An 8,927-nucleotide genomic window follows, 5' to 3' on the forward strand; every position below is an offset into this window, starting at 1 on the left:
GTTCAGTGTGGAAATGCATGTCTAATCTTTCATTCCTCATAACAGTTCTGGGCCAATAAGCCCAAAGACATACTTGATAGGAACTTGGCACTGTCCCCAGGCCACGTCTTCCTTAATAGGCTGCCTGGAAGTAAAGGTTTTCAGGACACTAATAAAACGTCCTTAGGAGACCAGGAATGCTGGCATAGCCACAAGGGGAACACTGCTTCAGTATTGGGAACTTAGAAAGTGAAACGTCACGCATAGTCCCAACTACCTCAGACCCAGGTCCTCTCACCTCATCCCCAGCTCCTAGAGCCAGTGGACTGTGGCGCATGCGCAGTGAACCACACCCGCTCCCCACGGAGCCCTGCGCCTCTCTGCCCCGCTCTGGCAGCCACTTCAGATTACTCAGCAACGCCCCCCTCCACTGTCCCCTACCTCCGACTACAACCTCAGCAGCTTCTAGGCCCCTTGACTGAGGGGCCAGTGGCCCCGGCGATGACCTAAGTTGCCCTTTCTCCCTCTTCCCCACAGGCCCCCCACCTCCTGGCCTCCCGGGTCCAGCAGCCCTCGCCCCCTCTTCCTATCCCCGTGCAGACACCTTACCCAACACAATGGGAAGGAGAAAGGACAGGGCTACCGATGCCGGGCAGTTCAGTTCTGCGCGCCTCTAGCCTGGCTCCTCAGCGACCGGGTCACAGCTCGCGCTGTCGCCTCGTCCTCAATGGGGCAGCAAGTGCAGCTTGGACCTCGGTGGCCTGACAGCTGCCGCTCGCTCCCGCCGCTGCCGCCGCGCAGCGTCTTCTCGCGCCCGCGCCCGCGCCCGCCAGGGGAGGGGGCGGGGCCCGCGCCGCCTCCCCGTGCCCCCTTCTTGACGCTGGGGACCCACTGTAGCCGCCTCCCGTCGGTTCTTGTGGAGAGTGTTCCCTGGCTGTCTTGCTCTTCCTTCTCTTCCTTCTCTTCCTTCATGCTCAGTTATCCAACCCGGATCTCCCTCATCTTTCTTCCCCTCCCAGCTGATTAGAAGCCACGGTGACAATGGACCATCAAATAACTGCTCTCATGGCTTAGCATCTCTTCTGCCTAGGGCCTAAAGTCTCAGGCAGAGCTAGCTATAGCCTCATTTCCCTCACTTACCAAAGGAACACACCGTTAACAAACGGTGTTCTTTTTGTATCTGCGTGTTCTATTTTGTTTTCGTGCCCAGAGGTTAGTACATACACCTTGCTTCAAATAGTTCAGGAAAACACACGAAAACAACACTTTAGTAGGCCCTGTTGGTACCTATTGCTCAAGAAATTCCTATGACGCTTCAAAAGAAAAGCCTGACATCTGTAACTCGGCCACAGAAAACACATAGTCCTTTACTCCTCGTTATCAATTACTGTTCCAGAGAATCACAGACAGCAGTACTCGAGGTTCCAGGAACTATTACTAGGGTAGAATTCAATGTTCTAAATAATCCCAGCCACCCTATAGGCCCTCCTGATTTCCTGTGGCCCTCTGATATCTTTGGCTAGTTTGTGATTAACCCACCTCTCTTCGGCCTCAAAAGCCAAAGGAAGGCAAAACTATTCAAGTAATTTACCCTGCTTTCCATCTATTTTTCAGTTATATTCATGTCTTAAGCGTCACTGCCTTCTGAACACCCATTCGTCCAGAAATGGTATGGCACTGCCGTCTCCCACCGTGTGTTCCACACACGCACCATCTCTCCATCCCACCGTGTGTTCCCCACACGCACCATCTCTCCATCCCACCGTGTGTTCCACACACGCACCATCTCTCCATCCCACCGTGTGTTCCCCACACGCACCATCTCTCCATCCCACCGTATGCTCCTCACACGCATCCATCTATGCCACTGTCTCCCTACCTCTTCACAAGGCACAACAACCAGTCTCATCAAGACTCTGCTTAAATGCCACTTCGAAGAATAGCCTTTCTTCGAAGGCTTTCTCCACAAGCCCATAACGAAGACAGTGCCTCAATTCATCTCTTATAGCCTCCTGTAGCTTGCTGTACTTTTATTTCACATCACAATCATATAATGTGACTTACGTGGCTTACAACTGTCTCCTCCACTAAACTATACTGCACTAATGGGTTCAGATACTGTGATTAAGTTCACAACTATATCCCTTAAAGTGAGATGCATATTACACACTAAGAAACTATTTATTAAATATGAATGAATGAATGATGTATCATCAATAAATGCTGATATTTTAAAATAAATGGATCTAATAGAATACCTTGCATGGTTTAAACCCATCTCACTTCTCACAAAAGCACACTACTCTTGGGATGGAAAAAAGTACATACCATCCTCTAAAGTAATTTTTACTGATTCTAATCTTCAAAAAAGAAAATTACTGAAAAAAAATACTTCTACAGTTTGAGTATGGTTCGTCCTTCAGTGGTTCATGTGTTGAAATTTGGTCCTCAGTATTAGGGTGGTAGGACCTTTAAGAGGTAGAGCCTGGTAGAATGTCATTAGGTTCCAAGAATGGACCCCTCAGGAATGGATTAATGATGATCTCACAAACTGGACTGGGTTTCTCAGGAGTGAGCTAAATATTATGGTAGTGAGATGCTACAAAGTAAGGGCACACCACGGACTTGTCTCTGATAGGTCATTTTTTGCTTCTTCATCCAGAGACCTCTCATCAAGATACAGGTGGCATTCCATTTATCTATAATGGTTGATCAAAACAAGCATCTTCGCAAGTTTCACAGCCTCAGATATTTTGGTATAGGGGTACAAAATGGATTAAGGTCTAAATATTTGTGCATATATATTTAATCTGTATATGTGTAATATTTGTAGATATATACTTTGTGTTTACTATGTGTTATTTTATATATACATTATAAAACACACACTAAAAACACTCAAACACAGAAATTGTTAAAGAAAGAAAAAGTAAATATTTTGATGTTACAATGTTTATTTTCTGAACTATAATGAAATAGTTTTGTGACGAGCTCTAAATATATGTCCTTAGTAGAGTTTCTTCTTCAGGCATAATAATCTAGACTCCTTTGTTCTTTTCCCAGTAATGTTGTTTTCTGACAGTTTCTAACAGTCTTTAAGAATCTTTTGAACCTACATATAATTGTTAAAGGCTTTTTAAAAAAAAATTCTAGCCTTAGATACCTAGTTCTGTAGTCAGGATCTCATGACTGCTAAAGACATTACACCGGTGGAAAGCCTAAGGGAGAGCAAGCCCTGATGTTAATCCAGAGACTCCTAAATACAAATTCTATATTTAAAAACATTTATATAGATCTTATAAGAAACAAAGAAGTAAATTTTCTTAACCCTGAACTATGCAAGGAATTCTTAGCTATGGTACCAATGATAAGAGATAGTGACTCCTTCAAACTGAAAATAACCTTTATGCTTCAAAAGGCTCATCAAAGCTCCCCCTGAGATAGCAACCTCCACAATACAGAGACTGATTTGTACAGCATCACCAACAAAAGGCTTAAGGCCTGGGCTTGCTGACTACTTTGTATCATGTAACACTGCTTCAATTTTCATATTTGTAAATGTGAGAAATAGTAATACTGTGATAATCATATGGACTTCCCCGCATACGCAGAAGCATCTTGGACTTGAGTCCAAGGAATCAAGGAATGTTAGTAATATTAACATCATGGAAATATGTCTTGGACATTAAATTTGCTATGCTTTTGGAAAAAAATAAGACAAGGGGCTGGGGTGATAAAGTTGATGGCACAAAAGGGCACAAAAGCACGAGTGGCTAGAATCAGATTCCCAGAACCCATGTAAAATGCAGGGCATAGACCATGGCAGTGTGCATCTGTAACCCCAGCAGTGGAAGTCAGAAACAGGCAGCTCCCTGAACTTCATTGACTAGTGCACCCAGCCAAACTGTTAACTCCAGGCTTAGTGAGAGACCCTGTCTCAAAAAGTAGTGTGTAAAGCAACCAAGAAAGATACTTGAGTTCAACCTCTGGCCCTGACACACATATGTGCACACACTCACATTAACAGAGAACTGCACACACACACACAATAATAATAATAATAATAAATCTTTTAAAGTTTACTTCTTTCTCTTATTTTTATTTTTAAAAAGAAAATAAACTATCTTTTTTTTTTTCATTTTACATACCAATCCCAGTTCCCACTCCCTCTCCTCCTCCTACCCCACCCCCATCCAATCCTCAGAGAGGGTAAGGCACATTGCTTTGGGGAAGGTCCAAGGCCCTCCCCACTATATCTAGGCTGAGCAAAGTATCCATCCAAAGAGAATGGGTCCCCCCCCAAAAAAAAACAGTACAAGCAATAGGGATAAATCCTGGTCCTACTGCCAGTGGCCCTGCAGTCTGCTTCAGTCATACGACTGTCACCACATTTAGAGGGACCAGTTTGGTCCTATGCTGGTTCATTTTCTATTTGGCTGGAGTAGTGAGCTCTCGTTAGCTCAGGTAAACTGTTTCAGTGAGTGTCCCCATCATTTTCTTGACCTCTTTGCTCATATTCTCACTCCTCCCACTCTTCAACTGCACTTTGGGAGCTCAGTCCAGTGCTCCACTGTGGGTCTCTGCCTCTGTTTCCATCAGTTGCTGAATGAAGGTTCTATGGTGACATTTAAGATAATCATCAATCTGACTACAGGGCAAGGCCATTTCGGGCACCCTCCCCTTTATTGCTTAGGGTCTAGCTGGGATCATCCTTGTAGACTCCTGGAAATTTCTCTAGTGACAGATTTCTTGCTAGCCTCAAACAAAATATCTCTTTCCTAGTTCTCCATTTCTGTCCTTCCTCCATCTCAACTATCCTGTTCCCTCAAGTTCTCCTCCCTTCTCCCCTCCTCCTCTCTTTCCATTCCCATGGTTCCAATTGTGTCAGGAGATCTTGTCTATTTCCGCTTCATGGAACTTGCTGAGCATGGTAGCCCATGTCTTTAATCCCAGCATTTGGGAGGCAGGAACAGATGGACCTCTATAAGTCAGATGCCAGCCTGGCACATGTACATAATTCAGGCAAGCCAGAGTTACATAGGGAGGCTATGTCTCAAAATAAATAAACAAAAGAACCTGAGGTTTAACTAAATAAATAAATAAGAACAAGTCGGTGAGTTGGGCAGTGATGACACACACCTTTAATCCCAGCACTTGGGAGGCAGAAGCAGGTGGATCTCCATGAGTTTGAAGCCAGCCTGGTCTACAAGAGCTAGTTTCAGAACAGGTTCCAGGCTCAAAAGCTACAGAGAAACTCTGACTTGAGAAAATAAAACAAAAAAGCAAATAAACTGCGTATACTTTTTTCCAAAAGCTGTACAACAAATTAAATTCACGATAAGATACCATACCACACCTTTTAGGACAGCTGTAATTAAAATGTCATGTCAGGGCCATGAAGAGGTGGCTTAGTAGAAAAGAATATTTGATGCTCTTCCAGAGGACCTGGGTTCAGTTCCCAGAAGCAAGACAATAGCTTACAACTGTAATTACAGTTCCAGGGTAGTGAATGTTTTAAAAACTGCAACTTATCTCCACAATGGAATATTATTAAGTCACAAAAAGGAATAAATTGGGGCTAAATGCTATAAATGAGTGAACTTGAAAACATTCTATTAAGTGAAAGAAGCCAGTCATAAAAATTTAATCTTATATTATTCATATGAAGTGCTCACAATAAGGAAATGTACAGAAACAGAAATAGATTATTAATTACATAGTACTAAAGAATAGATTGGGATATTGAAGTTTAATGCTAATGTGTATGAAATTTCTTTTGAAGATGGTTAAAGTCATTGTTATGGTAATTGCACAATTCAGAAAGCATTAAAAAAACCATTTAATCGTAGGCTATATTAAAATGTCAACATTATGGTATGTGATTTATAGCTCAATAAAGTTAGACCTAAAAATACTAGGAAGAGAATAAGAAATGTGGAAAATGAATCTTTAGCAAAATCTTTAATAAAAAAAATAGCAAAATACACCTAAATAATATCCTAGAGACTTCTTTAAACTAAACAACTCTTATGATCTCTGAATATGATTAAAACAATAATAGCGTTCTAAGATATATCAACCTATGCTAAAGTTATTTCCTTTCCCAGAGTATCAACATACTCATTTGAATATAAACTTAAAAGCTTTGAGGTACTTCCAGGGAAATTTGAGCACTGGACTATGTATTTTATGTTATTAATAACTGTAAATTTTCTTTCACTTATCATAAAGATATTGTGGTGATACTTTAGAAAGAATATTCATCCTTTAAAGGCTTTGCTGAAGTGCATATGGATTATGAGATATGACTGACATCTTATGCTTATTTAAAATAATTTGGAGGTGGAATGAGAGACTGGACATGAGTTTAAGCTGCATGATGGCCAGACACACCAACTTACTCTATAGTCTTCTCTTTTGTATGTTTTAAAAAAAAGGAATATTTCTTTCTTTTGACCCATTATACACTTCTATAACACTTTGTATATTTGTTTCTCTAGTACTTTGATTCTCTAGTACTTTAATGTCTAAAAGATGGATATAAGAATCCAACTCTCATAAAAATGTAATTTTTCTAAGAGGATAAATTAGGCACAAACATAGTGAGATTGGTTAATATACTTCAATTTCCTTTAAACATTTTGGAGTCTGAGAAATGAACTACAGTGTCTATATCTTGCCCTTCATTACAGGTTCTCTAACCTTTGAAGTCCCACTAAAGTAGAAAACCCATTTTTACCCCATCTCTTTGGAACTCATTTTATAAATTGCTACTCTTGATATGCATGTTAAAGGTTATCCAATCTAGTGATTCCTAAACTAATTGTATATCAAATTACAGAGAAGACTTAACAAAACTACAAATTCCTAATCTGGGACCTTGAGATCTCTGTGGTGGTGCTCGGAGGTCTATATTTTCAATAAGTTCTCTGGATAATTCTAATATAACCCATGTACATGCATTTAGTAACTAGGAACTCCATGTCTCCTCTTGGCTATTTTGAGAATCCCCTCTAACAATTCCTAGAGTCATGGATATTAAGCTTCTCAATAGTGACGTCACAAGAAGCCCACGCTATCATTTAGAACATGTACTTTACCAGAAAGTTATTCTTTTTTTTTCCCCAAGGCCATTTGATCCCAGCTTTATTTTTAAAGGGCCTGCGCCGCAGGATCAATATAAAAACACAAAAAGTCCCATCAGTTTAATAACAATAAAAAACCCCAAAAATGGAAAACTGAGGGCAAGGGAAATGGCCCCTAGGCAGGGGCACAGGGATCCCTGCTCATGGCACCAGGCCTGGCCGCAGGGTCCCCTGGTATTGCTGTTGCTACGAGGTTGGGGGCAACGATTGTCCTGTGGGAGCCATGGTCATCTGGGTCAGGACCCTTAACTTCTTCTGGGGCGTGCTCAGCTTCTGCATGCCCCGGATCTTGTCCAGCAGGCCAGAGATGAAGGCCTCAGTGGGTTTGTAACAGTCAACTAACAGCTCCTTCACTCTAGCAGCCCGGGTATCATCGCTTTCCATGTCCAAGAGTTCATCCACATCTATCTCCAGCTCTGGGATCTCCTCCTCCTCGCAGTCGTAGTTCTAAGATCCACTCCTCCAGGTTGAGGCGCTTCTGTAGCTCCTTGCGGTCGTACTTGACGGTGACCTTCCCTTGCCGTCTCACCAGGCCATCATCATCTGCGCCCCCTGGGCCTTCGCCGGCCCCCCACATGCGCGCTTGGGACCCTCCCTGCGCCACGGCCTCCCGGACGCCCGCCGGCTGGCTCCGGGCTGCTGGCTCTGGTTAGCTAGCGGGCTCCGCTCAGCGTGGCTCAGCGGCTCCGCGGGGCGGCCCCAGAAAGTTATTCTTATGAAACAATGAAGTCTGGAACCTCTTAACACCCAGACATTTTGGTGCTAGTTTTGACCTTAGAGATTGCAGTTAGATTTTGTTTTGTTGAACTTTCTCTTAAGAGAGCACAAGGTTTCCTTGGAAGGTGGTAAGAAGCTTCTAAAAAATAGATTGCTTCCAGCAAGTATGAAGTTTAAGGGAAAATATTCAAAACACAGACAGTATTCAGTAACTCTGTTCATGAAGTCATTGCACTTCACCAGAACATTCCTCTTCTATAAAATATGTGATGTATGGTATATGGTATATAATAAATGATTTATAATATATGATATATGTGGATTGTAAGCATCATTGTGGCTTATTGACTGAGATTCTTCCAGATGTATTCACAGGAGTGCTATCACTGGGACATATAGTAGTTCAAGTTTTGAATTTTATGGAAACTCCATTCTGTTTACCACAGAGGCCACTTAACTTACATTCTTATTAGCAGTGTACAAGGATCCAAGTCCCCATCCCTATCCTTAGGTGCACTTTCTATTGTTTCTGGATGGCAGCCCTACAGAACAGTGTGAGATGGAATCTCATGGTAGCTTTAATTTGCATTTACATAGCGGTTTAGGAATCTAGAGAGATGGGAAAGAGGGAACTAGAGTGTGTAATAGGGAGAATAAAAGTAAAGCTCACTTGTTTTCTTTTACATGTGAACCTAGATTTAAACACAGCCTCCCCACCTCACCCTCACACAGACACACCATGAAAGCTAACATAACTGTGTGGAAGAATTGGGACAGTTGAAAGGGGAAACAATACAAGGGAATGAGACTACAAGTATTAACAAAGTACATATGCATCTATAAAAATGCCACAGTGAAAATTACCATTTTGTGTAACAGGGGGAGTGGGCTGCTTGTCCTCTTGATGGCCCAGCTAGCTTACACCTGAAATAATCACACAGAAACTTTATTTATTTAAACACTGCCTGGCCCATTTAGCTCTAACCTCTTATTTGCTAATTTTCACATCTTGATTTAACCCATTTTTTTTTAACCAAATAACATCTTTTTTAAGGTAGATTACACATATGGCATAATTCACCCGTT

At 42.0% G+C, this 8,927-nt stretch overlaps 1 pseudogene; it reads right to left on the reverse strand.

Moving 5' to 3' along the window:
- Positions 1–7,169: 7,169 nt before the first annotated feature.
- LOC126489727 (protein phosphatase 1 regulatory subunit 14B-like) lies at positions 7,170–7,716 on the reverse strand (annotated as a pseudogene).
- Between the last annotated feature and the right edge of the window lie 1,211 nt (positions 7,717–8,927).

Source organism: Alexandromys fortis, unplaced genomic scaffold, assembly GCF_014885135.2.
Source record: "Alexandromys fortis isolate MF-2015 unplaced genomic scaffold, M_Fortis_MF-2015_v1.1 scaffold_205, whole genome shotgun sequence".
In the NCBI taxonomy this organism is placed as follows: domain Eukaryota; kingdom Metazoa; phylum Chordata; class Mammalia; order Rodentia; family Cricetidae; genus Alexandromys; species Alexandromys fortis.